Source organism: Colius striatus, chromosome Z (assembly GCF_028858725.1).
Source record: "Colius striatus isolate bColStr4 chromosome Z, bColStr4.1.hap1, whole genome shotgun sequence".
In the NCBI taxonomy this organism is placed as follows: Eukaryota; Metazoa; Chordata; class Aves; order Coliiformes; family Coliidae; genus Colius; species Colius striatus.
In genome coordinates this window covers 18,912,774-18,933,362 of record NC_084790.1, presented here as the reverse complement: position 1 = coordinate 18,933,362, position 20,589 = coordinate 18,912,774, and positions in this window count along the sequence as shown.

Below are 20,589 nucleotides of genomic sequence, written 5' to 3'. Positions count from 1 at the left end.
TACCATTTTGAGTCTTTCTGCATCGGCCTGAACATTTATCTGATTTTGAGGTGTCTTCTGTCATATTGCTATGTCTGTGTGTAGTGGTTTTGTCTGAGCCAGGTTTTGGTAGTGGGAGACTACAGGGATGACTTGTTTAAACAAACAGCTGCCAGAAGCTTCCCCTGTAGCCCATAGGGACAGTATCAGTCAATTCTAAGATGTACCATCTGCTTACCAAGGTCTGGCCAATTACTGATTTAGGTAATGCCTCTGTGGATAATGTGTTTGAGAAGGGGAAGAAGTTACTGAGTAGCTGCTAAACTGCAACAGCAACTGAAAGGAGTGTGAATGTGAGATTAGGGAGGAGGGTGCTTAGGCCCTGAAAGAAAGACTCCCCTGTGACCTGTGATGCAGCCCATGATGAGGCAGCTGTGCCTCTGCAGCCCATGGAGGCCACTGGGGAGTAGAGGCCCACTTGTAGCTCGTGGAGGAGCCCACGCTGGAGTGGATGGATGCCTGAAAGAGGCTGTGACTCTGTGGGAAGCTCACCCTGGAAAAGTTCCTGGTAGGACCTGGGAGCCCATGGGAAGACAGGAGCGCACACCAGAGCAGGCTTGCTGTCAGGACTTGTGACACTGTGAGGACTCAGGCTGGAGCAGGCAGTACTTGAAGGATTGTTCTATTTCCTAGTCAGATGTTGATATTTTGATGGGAATCCAGTAGTCCAGCATTTAAATTTCTTTATAAAATCAGACTGAAATTGTGTTTTACAGGTTTTTTTATTTAATCCTGTGATAAAGAACGGTTGATGTCAGCTTGGTTATGGAGGGATTATCAGATAATCATAACCATCTTTACTTTTTTAGGCTGTCTATACCAAATATCTGATTCTTTTCTGTAGGTCAATATGGTATGTGGTTTCTGCCCATGATCCTGGGTGAACTTCTTTGTTGAGCTTTGAGTATCTCATGTCTTTGTAATAGCCTATCTCCAGCTTATTTTCAAGCTGTACTTGTACTTGTACTTGCATAGGAAAGTTCATCCCTGTGCTTGGAAACAAAACGTTGTTTAAACAGGGAATACTTTAATTTACTACATATAAGAGTCCCTTTTTCAATATTAAAATAATTTATTAATGTTAAAAAAGAAGTCTAACACATTTTAATAGCTGAGAACATCTTTAAATCCCAGCTATACAGAATATCTAATTTTAAATATAGAAGTACTAATTGCGAGTATTAAATACAGATAAAATATGCAATGCTTTGTTTCTTCGTGTCTGTTGAACCACTTTACCAGCTGATAAACACAAGTACCTCTGGCTACAATGAGATAGCTCACTGACATTGCACAAGGAGACCTGGATCATCAAGTGTGAAACTGTTTGGGATCAATAGTGTTACTTAGCATGTCATAGAAGTGAGTGCTCTGTGTGAGGATCCCACAGGGGCTGGTCAGAAAGGCTTATTTTTCCCTAAACTTCAGAAGGTTCAATGTCCTGGTTAACTCAGTCATTTATAAGCTGCTTAAGAATTAAATCAGATACTTGAACTTTGGTTCCTGGCTTTGAAAGTATTCCTTTTAAAAACTAACAGGAGTAATTATTATACATAACATCTCATTGACGTGATACCTCCTCTAACATACTAATATCTTTGCAATAAAATAATCCTAAGAACATCCAGCATATTCTATATCTATCTTTTTCTGTCTAAACACTATTCTCTGCTGAACAAGTGTTGATGTTTTCTGGAGAAGCAAATCTTGGTTCAGAACAGCTGTATGGTGAAGATCATCATGCTTTCCTGCTACTGTGCATGCTAAGGTTTTAAACAGTGCTTGTTGATCTAATAGGACAGATCGGGAATGCATGCAGTGTGTCTCTTCTGCCAAGTACGTGAAATCTCTTGGCACATTTTCCTTTTGGGTATAACTTGAAGTACTTCACTTTGCAATCTCTTTCCTGACACTGCTCCTTCGAGAAATACTTTATGCAGCAAATTGAATTAAGAGGTATCTATGATACCTCCCAGGAACCTGCAAGCAGCAAATATGATTCCCGTGTCAGTCCTACCTTTCTCAGTAAGAAAATAGAAGTTCAGCAACTTGCATATGTTAGTGAATCTCCTTAATGCAGGTGTCATATCAAATGCCCAGTGATTCCTAACTGATCACTCAGGAGAAAAGAAGGCAAAGCAAAGTTGTTTTTTAAGGGACAGAGATCACTGTTAGACAACAGCCTTATCTCCTTTCTGTTCTTTTACCAGTTGGGAATGGAAAGCACTCAGCATCTGGCAAGGCACAAGTCATGTCATTGCTCAGGATGGTAAAAACTTTTAATGCCACAACAGTTTTAAACTTCACTTTTGAAGAGAGAAATAGAGTTTATACACTTTGAAAGGTCATTTAATTAATTTCCCAAAAGAAGACACCATCACATCTGTATCATATGGTGTGATAGATTTCTAATTTGTTTAAAAAAAAGAAAAGAAGTCTTTACAGTGCTTATTCAGGATTTACATAGTAAACGTGTGGGTGTTTTAATAAAGAGATGTCTGCTCTGGAATGACATTAAGGGAGGGATACAAAAGTTATTCACTTTGAAACATGGTTGGAGGAGTAATACTTGATTGGCTTACCAAGTTTAAAACTGTTGAGTGTAGCAGCTGCAGACATCTGAGAAGGACTATGTTCCCTTCTTTCACAAATACCGTATTTTACATTCATTTAGTAATTACATAAACACTTTATCATGAAAATATGGTTCTGCCATTGGATGTAAATGTGGTTCAGCTGGCATTATATTACACAGAATCACACAGAATGGTAGGGTTGGAAGGGACCTTTAGAGATCATCTAGTCTAACCTCCCTGCAGAAGCAGGTTCACCTAGATCAGGTCGTATAGGAACATATCCAAGCAGGTCTTGAAGACCTCCAAGGAAGGAGACTCCACAACCCCTCTGGGCAGCCTATTCCACTACTCACTCATCCTCACAGTGAAATTTTTATGTTTAAGTGAAACTTTTTGTTTCCCAGCTTCATCTCATTATCCCTTGTCCTGTTGATAGATAAAATAGAAAAAAGGGATGTCCCAACCTCCTGACACCCACCTTTTAGATACTTGTAAATGTTAATAAGATCTCCCCTCAGTCTCCTCCAGACTAAACAGCCCCAGTTCCCGCAGCCTTTCCTCGTATGAAAGATATTCCGGTCCCCTGATCATCTTGGTGGCCCTGCGCTGGACTCTCTCCAGCACTTCCCTGTCCCTCTTGAGCTGAGGAGCCCAGAACCGGACACAGGACTCCAGATGAGACTTCAGTAGGTCAGAGTTGAGAGGGAGCAGAACCTCCCTTGACCTGCTGGCCACACTCTTCTTGATGCATCCCAGGATGCCATTGGCCTTCTTGGCCATGAGGGCACATTGCTGGCTCATGTTCAGTTTATTATCAACCACCACTCCCAGCTCTATCTCCACAGAGCTCCTCTTAAGCAGATCAATCCCCAGACTGCACAGGTGCATGGGGTTGTTCCTTCCCAGATGCAGGACTCTGCACTTTTTCTTGTTGAACCTCAGGAGGTTCCTCTCTGCTCAATTCTCAAGCTGGTTGAGATCCCACTGAATGGCAGCACAGCCTTTCGGGAAATCAATCAGTCTTCCCAGTTTAGTGTTATTAGTGAACTTGGTGAGGGTACACTCTCTCCCTTCATCCAGGCCATTCATGAAGATGTTGAACAAGACTGGCCTCAGAACCAACCCCTTTGAAACTCCACTGGCCACAGGCCTCCAACTCGATTCTGTGCTATTGATCACCACCCTCTGGGCTCTGTCACTCAGGCAGCTCTCGATCCACCTCACTGTCCATTCATCCAAACCACAGTGCCTGAGCTTTCCGATGAGGATGTTATGGGAGATAGTGTCAAAAGCCTTACTGAAGTCAAGGTAGACGACCCCCTCTGCTCTCCCCTCATCTAGCCAGCCGGTTATGCACTCACAGAAGGCTATCAGGTTGGTCAAACAGGATTTGCCCTTGGTGAAATCATGTTGACTCCTCTTGATAACCATCTTAACCTTCAAATGTTCAGTGATAACATTCAGGATTAATTGTTCCATCACCTTTCCAGGGATGGAGGTGAGGCTGACCGGCCTGTAGTTTCCTGGGTCGTCCTTCCTGCCCTTTTTGCAGACTGGAGTGACATTGGCCTTTCTCCATTCCTCAGGCACCTCACCTGTCCTCCATGATTGTTCAAAAAGGATGGAGAGAGGCTTAGCAACCAAATCAGCCAGCTCTCTCAGCACTCTAGGATGCATCCCATTGGGACCCATTGACTTATGAGCCTTAAGCTTGCCCAACAAGTCTTTAACCTCTTCCTCTCCCACCCAGAGCAAGTCCTCTGCTGTCCTGGCCATCCTGTTATCCTTGCTGGACTGGGCTTCCCGAGGATCAGCGTTGGCCGTAAAGACTGAAGCAAAGAAGACATTCAGTACTTTGGCCTTCTCTGCATCCTCAGACACCAAGGCACCCTCAGCATTTAGCAGCAGGCCCACACTCCCCCTTGCCATCCTTCTGCTGCTGCTGTACTTGAAAAATGCCTTATTGCTGTCCTTAACTTCCCTGGCTAAATTTAATTCAAGAAGGGCTCTAGCCTTCCTAGTTGCACCCTGCATGCCTTGGCAATGTTCCTATATTCTTCCCAAGAAGCCAGCCCCTGTTTCCACCTCTCATGGGTGGCTGCTTTCTGCCTGAGTTGTCCCAGCAGATCCTTGCTCATCCATGGAGGCCTCCTACCTCCTTTTCCTTCTTTCTTGCCCATTGGGACACACTGATCCTGGGCTTGAAGGAAGTGGTGCTGGAAGATTGACCAGCTCTCTTTGGCACTTCTACTATCTAGAATCATATCCCATGAGATCCACCCAAGTAGATCTTTGAAGAGGTCAAAGTTGGCTTGCCTGAAATCCAGGGTCATGTCCTGCTTTGTGTTCTGCCCCTTCCACACAGGATCTTGAACTCTACCATCTAATGGTCACTGCAGCCAAGGTTGTCTCCAACCTTCACATCACCAACCAGACCCTCTCTGTTCGTCAGTACCAGGTCCAGCAGCAACCCCTCATTGTTGGTTCCTCGATCATCTGCGACAGGAAGTTGTCGTCAACAATCTGCAGGAACCTCCTGGACTGTGTGTGCTTGGCTGTGTGGCTATCCCTGCAAATATCAGGGTGGTCCATATCCTCCTCCTGATCAGGTGGCTTGTAGCAAACTCCTACAACAATATCACCTGCCTTGCCCTGCCCATTAATTTTTACCCATAAGCACTCTAACCGCTCCTCATGCCAACACAGGCACAGTTGAGTACACATTAATTGCTCTCTCACATAGAGAGCAACTCCACCTTCACACCTTGTCAGCCTGTCTTTCCTGAACAACACATAACCCTCCATGGCTGTGCTCCAGTCATGGCAGCTGTCCCACCACGTCTCTGTGACCGCAATGAGGTCGTAGCCCCACATCCACACCCACATCTCCAGTTCCTCCTGCTTATTCCCCAGGCTGCGTGCATTGGTGTAGAGGCAGCGCAGGGGCTTACTCAAACACACAGGGCGGGTGGTCAGCCTTCCGTATCTCAGCCCAGTGTGCAGATGAAGGGCACTTATCCTTGCATTCCCTGTCCTGCCCTGTTTCCCAGCTAGAGGGGACAGCTTGTTCTGTTTTGCTTCTCCCCCCACTCCCCAAGTCCCTTAGTTTAAAGACCTATTTATTAAATTTACTAGTCTACTCCCAAATAATGCAGTGCCTTTATGGGAGAGATGAATCCCATCCCGTCCTATGAATCTGTAGTCCCCAAGGAAGGGACCATTGTCAAAGTACTCAAAGCCTTCCTGCTGGCACCAGCCTCTCAGCCAGGAGTTCACTTGGCTGATTTTTCCATTACAAACTCCTCCTTTATCATCAGTGAACAGGATAGAGGAGAAAATAACCTGAGCTCCTCTACCTTTTACCTGCTCCCCCAAGGATTTAAAATCCATCTGGACCGTGGAGATGTCATGCCTCGTGACATCATTCATACCTACATGGAACACAAGTAAGGGGTAGTAGCCTGCACCCCTGATGAGCCGTGGCACTCTCTCGGCCACATCCCTGATCTTGGCTCCAGGCAGACAGCACACCTCTCTTGACTCCCTACCTGCTCCACAGATGGGTCTCCCAGTGCCCCTTAGCAGCGAGTCACCCACAACAAGCACCCGTTGCCTCTTCCTGCGATGTCCATTACCTACTGCAGGTGGAGTAGCTGATGGGTTGTTTAGTGGGTTTTCCCCTTTTGGAGATTGCTCGTTGAAGTCCCTTGTTGCCAGTGCCTCATACTTATTTGTAGTGGGCACTCTGGAAGGAGGGCTTTGAAGATGAGCCTTTGTCCTTCTTTTTTTTGTAACCAGGGTCCATGACTTATTGGATTCACTGGAGGCTTGCACCTGATTGTGGAAGTCTCCATCTATCTCCGCTTCTTCCCCTCTAATACTACAGAGTCTACTCACAGTTTCCTGCAGCTCTTTCACCAGGCACTGCAGCTCCTGAACTTGAGGGCACCTATGGCACACTTTTGCCTCAGAGGCATAGGTCCCTAAGCAGTTTAAACACTCCCTGCACTCCATCTGGACCGAAGCTTCTCTGCCCACATCTGCGTCTCTAGAGAGTCATTCACTATGTAGGTATTTTAGAGAAGGCTACTTCAAGTCTTATGCAGATTTCTTGAAACAAGTGATTATGTGCAAATGCAAACTTTGCTTGGGTGCTGTTGTTTCATTTTTCAATTGAAACAATCCACTCTGCTGGCAAGCTATCCTAATGTAGTTTTTCTAGACAACAGCAGCAGGTTTATTTGTAATTCTGAGAACGGATCTTATTTTTTAAATTGGCATTACTTTTTAAATTCTAAAATGTGAGAAAACTTCTTTGAAACCCTCTAGGGAAGGAAGAGCTTCATTATTTGTGATCCAGATTAACTGCTTATTGTTCCTAGTTTTATTCCCCTAGTTTTGGCTGGGATAGAGTTAATTTTCTTCCTAGTAGCTGTTACAGGGCAGTGTTTTGCATTGACACTGAGAAAGATGTTGATAATAGAGGAATGTTGTGGTTATTGTCAAGCAAGGCTTGCGCATCCCTAAAGCCTTCTCTGCTTCTTATCCTGCCTCGCCAGAATGGGCTAGGAGTGCACAAGAAGCTGGAAGCATAGTCTGGAATGCTGACCCAAATGAGCCCAAGGGCTATTCCATACCATAGAATTTCATGGCCAGTATATAAACTAGGAGGAACTGGTGAGATGGGGGTCAGTTGCTGCTCAGGTATCAGTCAGGGGGTGGTGAGCAATTACTTTGGGCACCACTTATTTTGCTTTTTTTTTCTTTGTGTTTTGTGTTTTATTTCTCTCTCTCTCTAGTTGTTATATTTCTTTTCATTATTATTAGATATTATTGTTTTTATTATAATATTTTGTTTCATGTTGATTATTAATCTGTTTTTATCTCAAAGCACAAGTTTTAGGTGTTCTTTTCCAGTTCTCCTCCCCATCCCAGTGTGGGAAAGCAGGAGTGAGTAGCTGCATGGTGCTTAGCTGCTGTCTGGGCTCAAACCACAGTGACTCCTCAGAAGCTTGCCACACCTTCTCTACTTCTTGTTTGTTTGTTAGGCTTGTTTGGTAGGTTTGGGTTTTTTTGTTTTTGGTTTTTTTTGGTAGCCCTGACTACGCAGCTGGCATTCCCATAATGCATTCAAAGCCATGTCAGTGATCCAGACTCATGAATCTATCCATACTGAGTTGTCTCTGCTTTTCTCCACTTGTCTTGTTCTGGGGTAGAGAATATAAAAAACTTTTTGCTTATCTGCACTTCAGAAGACAAACAAATCCTTTCCCCTGCATTATCAGTCTTGTCAAAATTATCCCCTAATTAGACAGCTCTCGTATGTGGGGCTCAGTCCCGGTGCTCCTGGCACCTTTTACTCACTGCAGTGCCTTTTCTAAGTGGTGTCAATGCTAAGAACAAAAGAGCACTGCTTTCAGATCTGAAATGGTTTCCAGCAACCTCCTGGATGAAATAACGATTTAAGTTATCAATCTGTTAACACTTTGATAAATAGCCACCTGATAGATGAAATTTCCTCACACTACCACAAGTGAGAAAAACTGTGTTGAAGGCTGGTACATGTCCAGCACAAACATAAGGAAGCCATCAGAGAGATGGTTTCTGCAAAGGATTTTCCATGCTGCAGGTTAGTCACCTCAGCTATCTGCTAGAGTTGGTGTTCATTTGCTTTCCAGGCAGAGTGAAAGCCCTCTGTGTTTTCATTTTCTTAAAAGCTATTAGGTCAGGACATTCATTGATGCTATACTGTCTTGGGTTATCATATAGTTTTTATATGTGAAGGTGGTATCAAAGCAGGTGTTCTCTACCCATAACTTATTAAAAACGTAATTAGAAAACCATGAACCAAGCACAATTTGAACCGCGGATGAAGCTCCTACTAGCAAGAAGTAAATTTGAACAGGTTCTGCTACCTTTTAAAGTTTTGCACAGAAATACTGCTAGATTTTAGTATAATATAGATTGCTCTATTTTTAAAATGTATTCAAGGAGAATCTTTGTTTTATTTATAAAAAAAAGGAGGGAGGGGGAAAGACAATGCCTTTGGTGTGTTTAGCTCTATTTTCTTTATTGTAGTTCTGTTAAGTACTACTTTGGTATTTGACACATGTAGGTCTATATCACAATCTGAACACTTTAATCACTCGAAGCTACTATGATCCAAGCTGTTATGGAAAACAATTTGATAATAAAAACTTTCAGTGAAACACAACAAATCAGAGAGGAAAAAAGTTCAGTCAGTTGGAGACAATTGCACTACAATAACACAGTATTTTTCCCCTAAATGTTAAAACCAACACCTGCTGCTCTCTCTAACTTGTGAAAATTTCATTTTAATAAGATCTAAATAGCAAATTACTTTTGGATGACTTTAAAAGCATTTTAAAGCTTAAAATGTATCTTTAGTTTGGGTTGTAATTTATGGTGTGTTTTCAGATTTTATGATGATTCTTATTGAGATGGTTCTTCAATTTTCTTCCTTTTATGAAAAAAAAGGAAAGATACTAAGTAATTACACATACATTTCTTTGTCCTTACATCTTCTCTCTCTTAACACAAACACTCTGTAAAGAGCTCCATGCTATGCAATAGTTCTATAAATAAACCTTAAATGATGGAAAGTTCTTGTGGTTGGGATTTTACAGAATTGAAATATTTAATACCTTACAATTCCCAGCCTACCTCAGTATAGTCTACTGCATATGTTGACACATGATACTAGAGGACCTAATTTTTGTTTTTCTGCTACCTGATTTCAAATCAGGAAGTTAAAGGTGAGGAAAAAAAAGTTATAGAGCAGAGGCAAGGTCAAAACATGTAGATAGGATAGAACATTCAATTAAGCATTGTGTGATCACATGTACGTGACTAACAAATTGCAATATATGTAACTAACAATAGTATAAAGGTAAGTAAAATGTAAGGTCAGCATAACCATAGTCTAGTGTGAGAGAAAACTAACTGAAGGCCAAATAGATGGAGTGATATTTTAGGCACAATAAGGTTGATGTTTTAAGTACAATAAGGATGGTGTTTTAACACAATGAGGTTGGTATCTAAGTTACAAAAATTAAACTTTGAGGCTTTATGCATAGCACGTGATCCTTAGTATTAACTAATTGTCATGAATTGTAGCACGTATACAGCATTTGGAAAAAGTATATAAGTGATGATTATGTGACAATAAATTTCGAGTCGATGCACATCATATTGGTGTCCGGTCACTCCTGTCTCGCATAATGAAGAAGAACCCCTGCAGAGATTCATGCCACAGACAGAAGTCCTAAAAATCCCTCAAGAACATCTGGATGCAGCAGAAAAAAAAAGGGTATGGTGCACACAATTTAGTTCTCCTGCCGGATGGTACGATAAAACGTGCTAATAGCTTTGCATGCGGTTTTAGCAGCAGTCTAGCTCAATTCAAAATCTTGCCAACGCCATTTCTGTCCTGAAAAAGAAACTCATTGACAACAGAAATTCTGTACTCTTCCCGTGAGCGCATAAAATCCCATGAAATCTACATGTATATCTGCATATAAATTATCTTCCATAGCTATCACAAGGTTCTTGAGACCTCATGGTGTGAGGATGGATCAATATTTCACTCTTTTGCAACTTAACGGCATCATGAGAACTAGCACTGTGCTTTGAATCCCATTCAAACTGCTTGATCTTGTGCTTTCTCTGACACCAAGCGAATGCAAGTGACTGAAGACTACTATCTGATTCCTTCACTCTTCAAACAGGCCTGACTTTACCATAATTTCCTTAATATTAAGATACCAAAAAGAACTCCGAATGTCCAAATGATCATAACAAAGTTATGAGGTTTCCTCTTACTGGTTTTCAAGATAGTATTGCTTAAGAGCCTCTATGTAGCCTTCATGCTTCCTTCTCCTGATGCTCCTTCAACTTAACCATACTCTACCATTACAATTCTAAGAAACAACCAGTAGCCAACATATTGTAACATTTTTTGCCACAATTCACATACAATACTTCTAAAGTATATTGAATAGCAGCTCTGGGATTTTTCTTCCTCTAAATTCACCATGTATCATGTTGAGAAAATTTAGAGATTTATCTCTCTAAGCTGAACAGTATCTTTGTCAAATTAGTTGCTTCACAGCCTCCCTTTTCATGCACACAAGATTCTACACTGGTTCCCAAAAACAATGAATGATATATGTTACCATCTGAGCGTAAAATTTGCATTAGAATAAGTAGTAAAAGATGAATTGTTAACGTACAAGCAGTTTTCTGTTCAATATGTTAAGAAAAAGACAGTGAGGGTAGAAATACTTCTCTAATCACAGAATCACAGAATGGCAGGGGTTTGAAGACACCTTTAGAGGTCATCTAGTCCAATGCCTCTGCTAAAGCAGGTCCACCTAGATCAGGTCACAGAGGAACACATCCAGGTGGGTTTTAAAGACCTCCAGAGAAGGAGACCCACATCCTCCCTGGGCAACCTGTGCCAAGGCTCCCTCATCCTCACAGTGAAATAGTTTTTCCTTACGTTTAAATAGAACTTTTCATGTTACAGCTCCTTTCCATTAGCCCTTGTCCTACTACTGGAATCAACAAAAAAAAATGATGCCTCAACCTCTTGATATCCAACGTTTAGATATATGTAAATATTAATGAGATTTACCCTCCATCTTCCCTTCTCTAGACTGAACAGCCCCAGATCCCACAGCCTTTCCTCATATGGAAGATGATCCAGTCCTCTGATCATCTTGGTGTCCCTGTGCTGGACTCTCTCCAGAAGTTCTCTGTCCCTCTTGAGCTGGGGAGCCCAGAACTGAACACGAGACTCCAGATGAGGCCTCACCAGGGCAGAGGAGAGGGGGAGGAGAACCTCTCTCAACATTTTCACTATAGCATATGGGTTTCATCCTGTGGGACTCAGCAGGGTAAATATACTTGCAAATTGCTATCACCTTCATTTTTTTTAGTAGTGAATCTTACAATTGCCCTCTACCACATGCAAGTTTACATTTTGTTGCACTGAATTTGAGGACTCCCAAGACTGCATTAAAAAATGCAAGAAAACCACAAAGTAACATGTATGAAATTAAAGACACTGATTAAAAATTGCTAAAGCTTCACATTTATTTATTCTGAAAGAATAAAAGTAAAAAATTTCTGACTTTCTTCCAGTTTTGACTCAGTAGCTACCTGGTTCAGATAACTCTTCCTTTGGGTCTTACATTTGGAAAGATGTTCTGTAATGATCATTACATCTTGACACAAATACATGGATTAAAGATATTATTACTAATACTTTTCTGCAAAGTAAACCAACAATGGTCAAAAAGTAATTTATTTCTGAATGTACAGATTTGTTTTAAAGTTCAGGCAGATTCCACGGAGAGAAGCATAGATAGATATCTCTAGGTAGGTAGTCATAGCTCAAAATATTTTTTTTTTTCTGACAGATGGACAAACATGTGCTTGGATGTGTCAGACAGCTTGTCAGAATTAAATTTGCACTGCAATATGCAGAGGAGAAAGAGATACCTTAAAATTGTAAAGCTGGTATATTTTTATACACTGGCAGGTCTGAAAACAAAACTAGTTGATGGTTGCTTTTTCAGTATTTAAACCTCCTTCTATACTGATCATTAAGCTTCCTCTACTGAGCATACTTTTTAAAGCAGAGTTGTAATAATAAATATCTTTGTCTGTCTCTGAAAACGTACACGAATGTAGTGCTTTATTTCTGTTTCTGAGTTGTGACAGCCCTTGACTTTCAATCCAAATAACTGAGTCATGCTGTTATGAAACTCCAAGGAGAGAAAAATGTCAGCCCCATAAACTTAGAAATAATAAGATCGCAATTTTTTCTTTTTTTTTTCTCTGAAGGACACACTCCTCTTTCAACTGTATGACTTCTTCAATATTTTATAGGTTCCGAATGAAAGAAGCAAAATCTGATTTTGAATTCCACTAGGTGGTGTATTTAGGAATATACAGCTTGTTGCAGTTTTCCAGAAATATGTACTCTCTGTGTAAGGGCTGAACAGATGAATAGTCTTCGTTTTGCTTATCCTAACCCTATAATATTTTAAATAGAATAAGAGCAAAATCTTAAAATTCTTGCTGTTGTGTATCATTTAAGTGGAATCAAGAATTATAGGTATCAGCCAGTGTACAGAGCAACTTAACTAGAATTCAAAAGTATTAGGGGAAAAACCTGTTCCTAGAAGTGAGGAAGTGGTCACAGAAATTTAGCTTTCTTTCAAGACCTTTAATCACATCAAATGCTCAAAATCAGAACAATTAGCATCTGCTTACTCCTCAGGGGAGCTGCACTAACTGTCAGTAAAGGATATACAGGCCCCATACATATCCATGTGCTCACTACATGAGCTGGCAACGATGTCTGGAAGATTTGGTCGTTTCACTCTGTGTAAAGTTCCACCTAGTCATACAAAGCATTTTAGGTTTGAGCAGACTGTGAAATCTGCAAGACATGTATCTCAAACTAGGACAGCCTATGTAGAATGCCTGTATGTGAAGCACAAAATTGACATCAGGAAGTGCATGTTTTGAGAGGAGAACAAGAAAAAACTCAAGGGATTAATGGTTTCAGAGCAGAGGTAGGCATCACTGACCAAACATATCCCTCACATCTGAAGTGGAGTAATCGACTGTCAGTCAGAGTCATGATTTGATCATCTTTGTAGTTTCCCTTGACAATAACTTTCCTCTTATTTGATTACCTTTGCCATGAAATACGTTTTGTAAGTGAAAGGAGAACTTATCATTCTGAAAGTGTGGTTTTGTATAAAATCAATAGCAATCCATAGTTTTGGAACTAAGCACTTCAAGGATTTCTCTAAAAGCTCCTGCATCTTTTCTATTCCTTCATGATATATGGAAACAGCCACAACATTTTCTGTTCTTATTATTTTCCATATCTTTAGCACACACACAGGAAGATGGGACTTGTTAGTTTGTTTCTTCTAGTGACAGTTTCTGAAGGCTGTCTCCTGAGCCTTCAGGAGAGAGTGTTGCCACAAAGTAAAAGTTGCAACAAAATGGGCACTGTACAGGCAACACTACTATGTCATATAGAAGAGTGAAGGACTCGAGTAAAAGCCTCTCAGTGCCATCTGAGCTGGCCTGTCATATTGTTTTATGAGTTTTATAAGCAGAAGACTCATATATCAAAATACAGGATGAATAAGGAAATGTAGTCTGTGGGCTTAGCTTCATTCAGTGTTGAAATGTGCTTTCAGAACCAATATGCTAAAATTTAAAAATAAAGTTATACTGGAGAACAAATGAAAAGTTTCTTCAGTCATTTATGATGAATTCTTTAGGGGTAGGTTACATGCTTTTACTGGAGTTCTTGACAAAGCTTAAAATCCAACGTTTTGCTTCACATATCTTTCTGGAAATAAGGGTTTATTAAAAAGTTAAAATAATTATGTAATAAATTAGTAGGGAAGAGCACAATCTCTTTGTTGCTTTCTTCATGTACATTCACTAAAACTTTTGCTAATTAACCATGCTCTTCTGTTCTCAGATCTGTGGTAAATTGTGCATTAGGACAGAAATGACTTAACACAACACTTTGGGATTTCCATGGTCTGTTACCTTCTAGGAAAGACTGTGTTAACCATTTCTCTAGCACTTGACTTGTATCTGCTGCTGTTCTCTCTCTAACAGTTTCCATAGCTCTTTGTTATAGTTTTGCAGTTGTTTTTTAAAGAAGAACAACTCATCCTGAATGTTATCACTGAACATTTGAAGGTTAAGTTGGTTACCAAGGGGAGTCAACATGATTTCACCAAGGGCAAATCCTGTTTGACCAACCTAATAGCCTTCTGTGAGGGAGCTAGATGAAGGGAGAGCGGTGGATGTCATCTACCTTGACTTCAGTAAGGCTTTTGACACTATCTCCCACAACATCCTCATCAGAAAGCTCAAGCAGTGTGGCTTGAAGGAGTGGACAGTGAGGTGAATCAAGAGCCGGCTGAATGACAGAGCCCAGAGGGTGGTGATCAATGGCGCAGAATCGAGTTGGAGGCCTGTGGCCAATGGAGTTCCACAGGGATGGGTTCTGGGGCCAGTCTTGTTCAACATCCTCATCAACGGCCTGGATGAGGGGACAGAGTGTACCCTCAGCAAGTTGGCTGATGACACCAAACTGGGAGGACTGGCTGATTCCCCAGAAGGTTGTGCTACCATTCAGCAGGATCTCGACTGGCTTGAGAGTTGGGCAGAGAGGAACCTGATGAGGTTCAACAAGGACAGTGCAGAGTCCTGCATCTGGGGAGGAAAAACCGCATGCACCAATACAGGCTGGGGATTGAACTGCTGAAGAGTAGCTCTACAGAGAGAGACCTGGGAGTCCTGATTGACAATAAGCTAAATATGAGCCAGCAATGGCATCCTGGGATGCATCAAGAAGAGTGTGGCCAGCAGGTTGAGGGAGGTTCTGCTCCCTCTCTCCTCTGCCCTGGTGAGGCCTCATCTGGAGTCCTGTGTCTAGTTCTGGGCTCCTCAGCTCAAGAGGGACAGGGAAGTGCTGGAGAGAGTCCAGCACAGGGCTACCAAGATGATCAGGGGACTGAAGCATCTTTCATACAAGGAAAGACTGCAGGAACTGGGGCTGTTTAGTCTGGAGGAGACTGAGGGGAGATCTTAGTAACATTTATAAATACCTAAAGGGTGAGTGTCATAAGGCTGGGACATCTCTTTTTCTATAGTAACTAGGAATAGGACAAGGGGTAATGGGATGAAGCTGGAACACAAAATTTCCACTTAAACATAAGAAAAAACTATTTCACTGTGCGGGTGAGAGAGTAATGGAACAGGCTGCCCAGAGGGTGTTGTGGAGTCTCCTTCCTTGGAGGTCTTCAAGACCTGCCTGGACATGGTCCTATGTGACCTGATCTAGGTGACCCTGCTTCTGCAGGGGGGTTGGACTAGATGATCTCTAAAGGTCCTTTCCAACCCCTACAATTCTATGATTCTACGATTCTAAGAATGATAGCTTTGGGGTTTATTTACTGGATCTAGACTATATTACTCCTTTCCCTACTTTTTCAGTAATTGACCTCTGTTATCAGTGTTCATATGAGGTACAAAGAAAACTTAAATGCTAAAGTAAGGGGTTCTGGAGTCTACACATGATAACAATATGAAGAGAAATATATCAAAATCAATTATTGATTTCTGCTTGTCTTCGTGACCTGAGAGTCTCATGCAGTCAACAAATAACAGTAGATGCTCCTGATTAGGCAAGATTTGAATGACTGATCCTGTGGTCTGCATGTGAAATGTTCCATAGGTCACTGCCTCACATGATAATATAAGTACATGGTAAGTGTATGGAAAGTTGTGTTCTCGTAGGAATTAATAATGGGAATAAAATATCAATTTGGTATTCCCAAGTACTTTCTGCCCTAAAAGTTATTGCTGAAATTATTATTTTGCACAGTCTCTGAGTATACAGCTAGAAGGCACTCATAATTGAAAAGTGGAGGTAACTATTATGTTTTTGTGAGTAGAACACAATTTGCAAATCTCTCTCATATCCCTCATCAATCTATTGGTTTAGAGCCAGATCTGTAATACGTAAAACAGTGGCAGAGGGTACTGCACATTCACTTCTGTAATAAAAACCATCATGAAATGTTATTGATGTTGATGCACAGCTGCTGAAAAAAAATAAGGCAATTTTTTGAAAGGAGGTTATTAGATTTTATTCAGTGAAACTGATTTTCCAGACTGCAGTGTGCTGGAGCAAAACAGCATCATGTTGAGTACTCATCTAAATACAGGTGTACTGGATGTTTGAGCTGGGCCATGATGGGTGACTCTTCATCATGATACCAGCAGGCTGCTCAGTAGCTCTTCTGCAAAAAAACTGTAATCCTTAAGTGTGTGAACGGATATGGGTTAAAAACTAATCTGTAGAAAATAAATGAGAATAACTAATTCTACAATTAACTGATACTAATTTTCATAATCTGGTTTAACCCTACCCCTTACTGTCTAGGTAAGAAGAGAAAGTCTATCCTGAATGGAACTGGCAGAAACTAATGGAGATATGCCAAGGGATGTGTGTCAAGTGATGCCAGAGGAGGTATGTTCGCAAAAGTTGATACTTCCATACACAAAGCTGTTAAACTTCTCAGGTCAGTATTTTTATGCCTAAATCTTCTTGCAGATTTTCTTTTCTGTACAAGTTGATACAATTGCAGTTCTCATTTATGTATTGCAGGGAATGAAAAACTTATTAAAAACAGAAACATAAACATGTAAAATACATCAGGGTATACATCAGAGTATTAAAACTGCCAACCTTCAGGTATATGTATAGGTATAAGTAACTCCATTTGAAGATTTGAACCATCATCCAGAGGCACAGTTACTATTAAAACAAATCAGAAGCTTTTGAAGCATAAATGGCACATTTATTTTTACTTCAGAATACATTTTCGTCATTTATTTAGACCAGTCTTCCTCTCTAGCCTGTTCTTGATACTGGAAAAAATCAGAAAAATGGAGGAAGGGAGTTCTCTTTGGTGACAGTCCAACATCAATGGACACTGATCAGCTCTGGAAAGTAAATTTGGCAATAATAATTTGGTTATACACCATACAAAGTTCAATTTTTTCTTCCTATTTTAAATATAGCCTTTGTCTTATTCCAGGTTTTTATATCTTGTATATATCTTGTATACATTAATAAAATATGAAAAATATAAAGCAGGAGAAGCTAATTAACTTCATCAGAACTATCTTCATGTTTGAAATTTTCTTGTTTTTTAACCACAATACCTTAAATTACAGTCACAGTTCTTGTGTTCCTTTAAAATGTAAGATAAATTAAAACATCAATCTGTTTAAATGATAGAAGAAAACTTAAACAATATAATCTTCTTGTTTGAATGTAGAAGATACATAGAATGTTCTTAAAAGGAACGAGCTAAGATTCCTTTCAGAGATAAAACTACCTCTGAAAACAAAAAAAACCCCAGTTTTAATAACCCAGCTTCCCGTTTCTATGTAACTAAAAACTTCCCTTTAATTTAGAGCATATTTAGCCTTTTTAGAACTGGTCCAAGAACCATGGAAACCACTGACATCAGTAAGCTCTGACTCTTTCTTAATTTGTTTTGTTTTCTGATCTCAGCTCTGTAACTTTTGCCACATGAATGACAAAAAGCTATCTGCCTGTATGAGGCACCAGTGAGCACAGTGGGCCACAGCAAAGTATCAGCTGCTATGAAATCTGTCGTTTTACACGGCACTTTCAAAGGATGACTCAAATACAAGTAGCATCATCCTGCACTCTTACTCAGTAAAATCACAGATAACATGAAGTTACTGTTAATTTTAGAGTGAAGTGTGCCATTGGGCTTTATTCTAATTTTAATGTTATTTATAAATATGAATGAACCAGTACTTATAATCTGGGCAAATATTTGATTTGTAGATGTCTTAGAATTAAAGATGTATTGGCAACATTTCAAATAACTAGCACATCAGGTGGCTGGTGTGACTAGCATTCACAATACATTATGTTCCAATGTATGCATTGTAACAGTAATAATTATCATAGCCATTTTTTCAAACTTTATAAAGGAAACATACAATTCTGTGTGTTTCTGGACTGTAATTTAAAGTAGTCATTCTTTTTTTTAAAAAAGTATGAACAAGTTAAAGGGCAAAAGTGATGTTAAATGGGAGATTGGCTATTTAGGCTGTGTTTCTATTTAGGTCTCTTTGCTTAATTTAAAAATAAAACAAAAACTAAAGATAAGAGAGAAAATAATAAAAAAATTGTATCCATGTAGCAATTAGTCTTAAACCTTTATGAATTAGATGTGACTACCTAACGTGCTCAGGAAGACCCTTGAGCATCTAACTATAGTTAATATAAACTGTCTTAAATTTCTTTAGACTACAGAAATTAATCTAATCATGCAAGCAATCAGTCATTTAAGTATATCATTTAAGCATATTATTTAAGATAATATTGTCTGTCAAAGACACAGATATGTCCATTTATTAGAAAGTTATAAACTTCAAATAGCATCTGCTCTGTTTTGTCTTCCCCAACTTCTTTTTTCTGGTTGTATGTCCTTTTGAGTTTTGTTTTCTTTGTCATTTTGTCTGAGAGCTGGACTTAATTCCCACTGACATCAATGAGAGGACTGTTCCTGATTTCAGAGGCTGTTGACTATTATCCCATATAGTTCACTCTGTCATCATAGTCTTTGGACTTTCTCAGTCATAGGTGAACCTTTAACCAAAATTTTCACCCTTTAAGAACCTATTTCTTATTCCTAAATTCTGCTCTCTGTCTCATAATTTAGTTTTAATATATTTAACCTTGTGTCAATCTAAACTAAATTATTTTGGCTATTCCTAATAACTTTTGTCTAAAAACTGAATGTCATGTTTTCCACATCCTCTTGTTTAATATATACCCCTTACCCAGTCTGTTCTGTTTCAAAAGAGATAAACTCAAGAATTCAAATATTTTATATAAGTGAAGTTTTCTTGGTCACATAAGTGTCAGCAATCCCTTCCATGAATGCATTTTGTTTTTCACTTGGACATTACAATTTAAGTTTTTCTTAGGATTTAGTTTATTTTTCCTCTTTGTTTTACTTTCCCATGTTGTATTTTTTTCCTCCCTTTTGAGGCATTAAATTTTACAATATTTTGAATGTCAGGTGTGGATATTGTGTCTTCCATCCCATGGCTACAGGGCTAACCACAAGACACAAGCTAATGAGTTGTAGTGATAATGCACCATGTTGTCAACCATAGGATCTCAAAATCCTAGTGCAGGAATCTCTTCTCTTTTCCATATTAATCATATTAATTAGCAAGACAATTTCTAAGTATAGCATACCATCAGCACACTAATGATAATACCACCATATTTTGCTCACTGGACTGTGCCAGATGAATCTGGGTTACAGAGGAATTCTTCAGCAATTATATCAGCTTTGCATACCCTCTGTGCATGGTAAACTGCTACTTATTGCGAGTCTGCCCCATTGGAAGTTGTTTGCTTTCTCTAGTTCTCTAAGTTTGCTATGGCACAACAACAGCAGAGAAATAAGGCATTACTAGACACAAATTTTCATGTGAACCCATGACAGAAGGGAATCCACCGGGAACCTCAAGCTTTCTCTTCCTTTGAAAATAGAAAACACTGCCTCATGTTGCAGCAAGTTATGCAGTAGTCCCTTTCTGTTTCCTTACACATTCTGTATCCCTGGCTATTGAGCAACTATATAGGCTGAAAGTTCTGTGATTTTCAGGGAGTATTTCTGTGGGAAGAAGAGTTGATTCCTATTGAGTGGAAGAAAAATGAGGCTTGAAGTTGAATTGGTCACAAGTATAGTGAACATCTACAGAACCTAAGTAGCTGCTCCCCTACCAGTTTAATTTTAGACCTTCTGTATTGTTTTTCAGGGTCAAATTATGGTCTCAGATATAAAAAATCTGGTGCTGAATTTAAGTATGTTAAAAATACTTTATTTTTGACTTTTAGACAGTTCCTGGAGCATGCAAATATAGAAGCAAACACTTTTACTCTGCTGCAGTGCTGTACAGAAAAGCCACACTTAAATATCCTTCCTTACAGCTCTGGGTAGATAACTGGAGACCATTCTCATCTTTATCATGATCTGAGCTATCGCCTGACACAGCCTCTTGTGTTTCAGTGATGAACAGTATTTGCTGCTGACAAATAGCAGGGTTGCAGCGGAATTGTCTACCTCTCTGCAGCACGAATGCCCTGAGCTCTGCCAATGTACTGAATGACACAAGAAAGACCAGGATATGGGTGAAGACAGACTTTGTGTTTAGACTTATTGCATTAGTGTGTAGGGGACTGAGAAGAGCAGCTCTGTGTACTAGAGGTACCTGCATCAGGCCTGCTCTCTGACAGTTAGGTTTATCTCTCTTAACCATATATTAGAATTCA